The sequence below is a fragment of the Spodoptera frugiperda genome, chromosome 28 (genome assembly GCF_023101765.2).
Source record: "Spodoptera frugiperda isolate SF20-4 chromosome 28, AGI-APGP_CSIRO_Sfru_2.0, whole genome shotgun sequence".
NCBI lineage: Eukaryota > Metazoa > Arthropoda > Insecta > Lepidoptera > Noctuidae > Spodoptera > Spodoptera frugiperda.
The window spans coordinates 10,202,150-10,211,342 of record NC_064239.1 but is presented as its reverse complement, the minus strand read 5'-3'; positions in this window follow the sequence as shown (position 1 = coordinate 10,211,342).

Genomic DNA, 9,193 nt, shown 5'->3' with positions numbered 1-9,193 from the left:
CCAATCTTGAGATATCGTTACTAATGAAATGTACGACAAAGACACGGACAAACAGTCCGTAGAGAACAAATACAAATAAAATTTAAAAAACAGTCGTATAATCATACAGTCCTTTATGAAGGGTTTGATATTAAAAGTTGGAGATCTATGTATAGACGTCACATAATCACATTATTACTGCAAGATGTAATAAAATAGAACCCCAATTATATTTTAATTTACAAATTTTAATCATGCAGTTTAATATAAGGTACCTATGTTATGAAATGCGTCGAGTCGAGCCCAAAATATTAATTTTAACTCAATTTTGTTTGTTTTTGTTCCCTTGTTCTCGTTATTGTCTTTGTTTATTGCGATACGAAGTGAAAACGAATGTTATGTAATGTACGTACACCGCTACTTGTAGCTATTATGTGATACAATATTGAAAAACGGTTTACAGTACCCTTAGTATGAGTTTGCTTTACGTTTCAAGTAATCGAAACGAGAGTGCGTTCGATGCTCTGATTGGTTGGTTCTTTCGAGCTGGCCAATCAGAGCCCCGCGCTCTCGTTTCGTTGTCGTTAAAGCAAACTCAGACTAAGGGTACAGTTTGAATACGAGTAACGTTTACGTAATTAAATGAGATCAAAACATAAATTGTAGGTGTAAGCACGGTTTCGATTGTTGAAGTACCGGGTTTAAAAAACTGATGATATTTGATAGATAGATATGATTTCGTTCAAAACATTTAAAAAGTGTATTTTTGCGATCCTCGTCTATAGCATCTTTAGCTTGATAACAAATTTATTTGTGGTACTACACCTTCTGCTACATCATCAACCGAAAATGATTTCACAATAAATTAAACATGTTTCTCTTTTTTCCCATTTCGAATTGCTAATATACTAGTCAAACGCTAATTAAAGTAAATTTACTCAAGCAAATAAAATAAAATAAAAATCATATTTACACAGCGGACTACCAATCATTTCAAAAAATGTCCACACATAAAATTAAACCAGACAGATCTAGAATAGTAAATAACGTCATTAATTAATACACAGCGGACGTTAAAAAGATACGACAGTAAAACAAGCAATGTTATTGCATTGCACCTTTTACCGACCACAACGCAAATATCCGACCATTTCTACTCAAAAATTTTCCGATAGAAAACACAATAACACTTGCGAAACAGGAAATCGAGCTATGGAAAATAACTTGGAAACCACAGATATGGAATAAGCTGGATATACCAAGTGCATTCTGGAGTACTTGCTATGCAAATGCAGTGCATTTATGCCTTAATAGAAAATGGCGAAAATCTTTTATTATTCGAGTATTTTCATACAATACTTTTTCTAACCTAGTTGTTCAACCTAAGAAACGCTGCTAAACAAAAACGGGACTTTTACCTGTACCCTTAGTATGAGTTTGCTTTATGTTTAAAGTACTCAAAACGAGAGCAAGTCCGCCACTATGATTGTTTGGTTTATTCGAGCCAGCCAATCAGAGCACCAAACAGGCTCTTATTTCGATTACTTTAAACGACATTCGCCATACGAGAACAACAATATCTCTCACGATTGAAATAAATACCGACAGAATATGTAGTGTATCTCAACTCAGTAAATAATTTCTTTAAACATTTAACGCCATGGGGAGGCAAAAGTGACCAGCGCTAGTGGAAGATTTGCCTTAAATAGTTATTTTTGTTGGCAGTCATAAGGAAGTATGAACATAAATTGACTCATGCAGTGCCTATCGACACAAAAAGCACCTTTTACGATAAGTGATGCAAACTAAACGTTTTATAGTTTAATTTGAAACCATTTCAATACTAAGAAATATAAATTATCAACTTATTTGTTTTCTGATTTAAGAAACGTTTAACGTGCGGTTTCCAGTCCACATCACTTCTGTGTTGCACACAATAACACCTTACCTTACTGTATAGAGAACTTCGAACACGAAACACGGTTCCAATCGTTAGTCATGATAAATGGCCCTGAATGGGAGAGGGATGATAATAAACGCATTCGCATGTGAATACTGCTGCCTCACTATATTCTAAGATTTAATATTTGTTTTCTTAAACTTAAATGATAAAGTGATACGACCGTGTCACTGTAAAATGGAATCTCTTTTCATTTCCACGTAAACCTTCAGCATAGTCATCTTCATATTAGCCACACGAAATCCACTGCTTACTATAAGCAACATAGAACATTTAAGTGTCATACAACGGCCTCACAGAAAACCAACATTGAACAACGCTTGCTTTGTGTTTCGTCGTATGAGGAAGGTTACCGGAGGCTCAATCTCCTCAATGCGTGTCTATGAGCAGCGCCAATTGCTTCAGTAAATCTGCATCTTATGAAACTTATACAATAAAAATACTTTCAGGTTCGGTCTAAATATAAATCGCGCAATAAATAGATGTGCATAATTTCAGTAAGCCAAGAAATCCTGGCCAAACCTCCTTTGACCCGAGATAAGGTAAATGTTTTTGTCAAAAAATGGTTTTGTTCGTTTCTCGTGAATATATTTCACAAATTCCTTTCGAAGTTACATTGGAGATAAAAATAAGTGTTATAATTTTGTTTGTATGTATTTTATATTTTGTGAATAATAAATTAAATACAGTTAAGTTATATGCAGCTTTTAGAAATACATAATTATACACTTTTTATAACGTAACTACAGCTAACTTATATACCTAAATTATTTCTTTAATTCTATGATAAGTCTACTTTTCATTGAATGGAAACATAATATATAATAGATTCATTATGCTTTGTAGATTTTAAAGTATAAAGTATCAAACTAACTAACTAACTAACCTATCCCTTATTCACGTAAGAATATTAAACTATTACTAAATTAAGCTAAGTTTTGAGTTCCAGTTTACTTTGGCTTCGAATAAGTAAAACATAACTATCATCATACTACTAAAATATATTTGAAAACATGCCTATAAGACTAACTAGAATGCACATAGGCACGCTTTGGTCATTCACAAAAATGTTTCACTCTAGTTTAGAGTAGAGAGCGTAGTTCAACAAATAGAATAAACCAATATAGTATCAAACAAAACAAAGTTACGGTGAGTTCGAAACAAGTATTTTACAATAAAACTCGCCATGATGTTGCAACCATTGATTGCAACGTTGCAACGTTGCGCGTAACTTGTTATACCCCGCCTCGAGCGCTATGCTAATCCACTTTGCCCAGTTAACTGAACTTGCTCGACAAGATAAACTTATGCTGCACTTTTATTCTTACCAATTTTTTTGCTTTGATTTATTTTTTTTATTTGCAAGCGGTAGTAAACGTTGAGATTTTTTTTTTATTTTATCTCAGATGGGTAGTTGGAAATTTATTGAAAAAATTACACCGTCCCGTCTCATCTGTTCGCTGTACTTCTTTTAAAACTATATTTTCAGTTTTATTAGGTGAATAAATATCCGTTTAGTGATGATGAAAGATTTTCATATCTCTGGTATATTTTGAACATACTATAGATAAAGAGTGGCTTGTTAAATATAACCGGTGACTGCCCGCTGGCTGGGCCAGTGGATGCCGTGCAACGTTTAGGGGATTCGATTGCCGCACGGAGTAACTCTTTGTGTGATCCACAAATATTTGTTCCAGGACTGTGTGACTTGTGCATGTACAATTGTATGTTTGTAAACGTACCCACGATACAGAAGAAAATCCTAATGTGGGGCAATATAAAATAAAAAACTGTTGGGAATTTTACCATAGTTTTCATGTCTTTCAATCCGGCCAAAACAAACAACAATCTCTTTATATCACAGAGACTTCCTCCAATACTTTATTGGCATAACCCGCTAACATACGATTACGTAGAAAGTTTCAAAGTTAAAGAATAATCCACATCGGTCGAGTGGCTCCAGGGATTATCTCCTAAACTTTCTTCACTGATATCTTAAGTACTTACTTTTATATTTGTTTAACGTTTACAAGATCAGTTTGTATTATTTTGTTATTTCTTTGTAGGTACTGAATTGTTTGAGGGTGTACTTTTATTGATTTTGGTTTGGTTGGTTTTACAAAACTATTTCATTTTTATGTTCTTTACTACGTTGTTTGGAGTCTTGCTTATTTCAAATGCAATTAAGACACTAGCAAGAAATACAATCGAAATCACATTAATATATTACACTATTTTTTCTACATTTAGTAATTTTTCATCCATCATTTGTAGGTGGCAATCTTCAAATGCTGCCATTTTTCACGATGCCTAAACAAGAACAAAACGAGACCCCATTAATGCCAAAACTTTACCACCACCTACCAAAATTTTGTAAATTTCCAAAAGTAACATTTCTATGAATATGCATGAACACCGCAAGTCGAAACATATTGAGGAACAACGCCGAAGTAATATAATATTCAAGAAAACGACACTCGTAAAAGGCAAGCCTCGTCACAAGGGAAATACGGGCAAGTGACGAAGCTACTAAAACAAGACATATGACATTAAATTTCGAACATACAAACACCAAAAATCGTTCCGAAACTCCCGATGAACAGGTGAACAGTTTCTTTAAGTACCGAACTCAGAACGGTGTGAAACCAATACACTTGTGGGAAACTTTGGCTACTAACAATTTTCAATACCACATGCGACATTTTCGGAGCTGCGGACAACGTAAAAGGTTACCGGAGCTCCGGCTCAAAGCAGGAGAAGGAACGGGGTGGTTTTTAGTCAGTAAGAGTCTGACACTGCCTCCCGCCTCACTCAAGGCGGAGATGATTATACCCCCTCATAAAAAAAAAACATGTGACATTTTCCACTTATTTTTGCCCGACTCTCATTTTCCGCCATACGGTGTACTTAAGTTTTAAAGAGACCAAGTATAGCGTCTCGTTTCACACACGACTCATCTTATTCTTCTAATTTTCCGCTGTAATAACTTGAAATTATTCTGGTGGTTGCTATTAAAGGAAATAGGGAAATGTTACAACCATATTAGGTTGCCTGTTTACTTTTGAACGATATTTTTACGAGCAAATCGGTATGAGTTTAAACAAAACACGCTGTGCCATGAATATCGAAGTATACATTAGGTTTAATACAATACGAGTACTAAACATTTATTTTTCGCAAACATTCTGGTAACGGAAGATATATTTTGATCGTGTCTCAATTACGTTTAACAGCTCAGTCACATAACCATTTGACGAGGCAACTCGTCCAGTTTCAATCCATGCTAGGGGCTCATGGATCCGGCAACTGGGACTCGAGGTGGCGCTCCACAAGTCCGAGGCCATGTGTTTTCATGGCCGCGGAAACGCGCCACCTCCGGATGGGTCCCAAATAACGGCAGGAGGGGTTACCATCGGCGTCGAGTCGACGATGAAGTACCTAGGACTCGTCCTCGACAGTCGATGGAACTTCGTGGAGCATTTCCGACGTTTGGCTCCTAAGTTGGAGCGGACGGGGGCTGCGCTTAAGCGGCTCCTGCCCAACCTCGGGGGGCAAATGCCTCCTGCCGGAGGTTGTACGCGGGGATCGTGCGGTCCATGGCCCTCTACGGCGCCCCTGTGTGGGCGCCGAACCTGATGCGGCGGCCAGCTCGGGCGCTGCTCACGTCCCAGAGGGTCATGGCCATTCGAGTGATCCGCGGATATCGCACGATCTCCGGAGAGGCGGCCAACCTCCTTGCCGGACTCCCGCCGTGGGATCTGGAGGCGAAGGTGCTCGCGCGCGTCTTTAGCGCCGACGCGCGTCGCCGGGGCGAAACTCCACTGCCGCGCCAGATTAATGCGTGGCGGGATGAGCTCCGGCGCGATCTCATGGCGGAATGGCAGCAGCGACTGTCGCAACCAAGGGCTGGGCTCGCTGTCATTGCAGCGGTAAGTCCCCTCTTTGAGGAGTGGCTAGAGAGGCGCCACGGCGTCCTCACCTACCGCCTGACGCAGGTGCTTACCGGACATGGAAGCTTCGGTAGGTTCCTGTTTCTGATTGGGCGGGAGGAAACGCCCGGGTGTCATCACTGCGAAGACCGCCCGGAGGACACGGTAGAACATACGCTTGCGGTCTGCCCTGCGTGGGCTGAGCACCGCCGTGTCCTCAGGGATGTGGTCGGCGACGGCGCCCTCTCGCGTCCGGCACTAATACAAGCCATGGTGCGGAGCGAGGGGGACTGGGATGCCGTCTCCTCCTTCTGCGAAGCAGTCATGCTAGCTAAGGAGGAGGCGGGGCGCGTGAGAGAACGAACCTCCTCACGCCCCAGCCGTCGCGAGAGACACTCCGGGCGTCGGGGATCGCGCGACGATCTCCGGCCACCGTAAGTGCGGGTCTGCGGACGGTGAGCAAGGGTAGCTCGCCGCCCGACCAGAACCAGACCCGTGCGTGCGGCGCGTCGCGTTCTGCGCGCGCTTCAAAGAGCCATCAGACCACCACAGATGGGGCCCAGTAGGGCTGATGCCTAATCCGGAGCTGCGGACTACCTAGCGGGTTTACCGGGGCTCCGGCTCCACGGGCAGGAGTAGGAACGGGGTGGTTTTTAGTCAGTAAGAGTCTGACACTCCCTCTCGCCTCGCCCAAGGCGGGAGAAGTCATTGGATGATTTTCCACCCTCAAAAAAAAAAAAAAAAAGCCAGGGGCTCATATACATGAATAGAATTGCCTCGTTAAACAGTTACATATAATGTGACTTATAAGTAAAAGACACAAGTCTTACATAATAAGATCGACATAATTTCTTATACAATGTGATAGGGGTGGAACTTTCAACCCGTAAAGACTGAGTACTACATCTAATTTTATCGACAAAAAAGATAATATGGGGGTTGAACCCCTAATTGAAAATATTTAAAAAATAGTGATTTTGTCGGTAAAAATAATTCACAAATGATTTTTTCTCACCAAAACATTATCAATCATATGAATTAGTTAGCCAAGGTTATTAGCTACCGTTTGTCGTTTTTTTTTGTTTCTACGACGCATAGAACCTTTGATATCATAAAAAGTAAAAAAAATATTAAAATAGCCATAATTTTTAGGGGAGGGGATTCGACCCCTTCGACCCCCGACTTTTGTCAATAAAATTAGATGTAATACTCAGCCTTAACGGGTTAGAAGTCTCAACCCTATCACATTGTATAGCTGCAAAAACGTCTAAATAATACTAATCTGACATGATTCAGTAGATAGGTATAATGTACCTAATTGATCAGTAGCAATTCCCGGGAGCAAATGATCAAATAACGTAGTAATTAGACGTTTGATAGAAAACAGCTAGCTGAATAAAATAGCACACTGGTGAAATTGCAAGTTCAGAGCTAACCAGCTTTCTAGCACAAATGTAGGGTTTGTAATAGAGTTTAGACAGATGTAACTTGTGTTGGTATCCGTGCCCCACATAGATAGATAGGTTATACAAATACTGTTGCATTTTGAAGATAAAGAAAAGAATATACAGTAAAACTATTCCGTGAAGGATTTTAAGGGGATTTTTAAAAATTGCTGGTATAAATATTAATTTACTGTTAGTTCTAGATTATGACGGCTGTATTTTTCAAATATATGACTTGCACCTTACTTTAATCAATTTTTATGTCCTCTCTTTTTGTATATCTATGTTAATCGAAGATGCCAATAGATCAAGTGACTATTATCCCACGCAACAGAAGATGTAAATGCTCTATATTCTACGAATATGAAATTAAAAATCCAATATCCACAATCTCAAACTTGGTATACAACGCTAAATTAAGTTTATTATGAACCTTCTGCTTGCTTACATTGCACACAAGCTCTGCCCGACTTAGATATTGGTCAGCTTTGGACTGCACACTATGTTTTGTAGCTCAGTTGAAGGACCGATCTTTGTATAGCAGTTCGCTTAAACACAGACCGAGTTTGTCTAAAGTCAGATGAGTTTCGACGACTGCTGTGTGTTTAGACTATGTATTTAGATGGAACACAGATTGTTCTCTTTAGTTGCTTTTAAGTTTTGTTTTGTTATATGTTTGTCTTTAATTAGAATACGAAATTGTTGACTCCAAATATTTGAGTAACTGTCAAAAAATAACCCGTTTTTAAAATGTTTGAAGTACTTATAATAACTCTAAGCACAGATTAATATTTAAGTGTGGGAGAGCCATGGTTTGAACGGAGTGATTCCACAGCCTCACAGAAAACCGATGTGAAACAATACTTACGTTGTGTTTCGTTTTTTCCCCAATGTTTTCTATCCCCAATCAACCCTTAAATTCCTAACCCCTAAAAGGCTAGCAACGCAGTTGTAACGCTTCTGGTGTTTCAGGTGGGCATAGGCGGCGGCGACTGCTTACCACCAAGTGATCCGGCATATTATAAAAAATAATAATTACAATAAAAATCTTAGTTAACTAAACTTCCAAAAAAAATCTGAACATTTCATTAAATCAACCATCATTGTTCGTGTACGTTAGAAACTTTTACGCCATTTAACGTCATATTACGCCACGCTGGAGATGCACCAACGCAACGCCAGCGTTGAATATTCATGCCATGTGAGAGGTCAGCGGGGACCAAATATTACGGACCTGGATGTTTGAAATAAAATGGACATGATTTTATGATATAAAAGAAGTGGAATGCAGTATTCTCATGTTGTTTGCGAACTTCAATCAATAATTGGTGTAGTACATGACGATTGGATTAAAAATGGACGAATAAATTTAATATAGGCCTCTTTCGGGCATTTCGAATCTTAAAAAAATAGTAAAATTATTTCATTTCTCTTGCATATAATATTTTCGTGATAGTTCAAATACTTCCATTTATATATTTTTTGTCCAAATAGAATAATTATTGAACTTTATACGCAGAAAATAAAGTTCATTTACATTTACCCACTGTAAAATCCTAAAATTTATGACACAATTGAAATAATTAGCTAACACTGCGTGCAACATTTGTAAACAAATTCGTAATACAATTACCTACTTTTGTTCCGTATGAAAATTTAATGTTCTAACTAAATCTATCTAAATGAATTATTTTACAATTCCTATGTTTTTCAATTTGTTTTGAAATTTTGGGCATTTCATGTTCAAATATTTTGTAACATAGTTAATGTTACGATTGGCAAATTACTTTAAATTAGGTATATTGTTCGTGACTACAATAATAACGGAATTGTAATATGATTTAAAATTAGAGTCCGATTTTCGTGGAATAGTGACATGA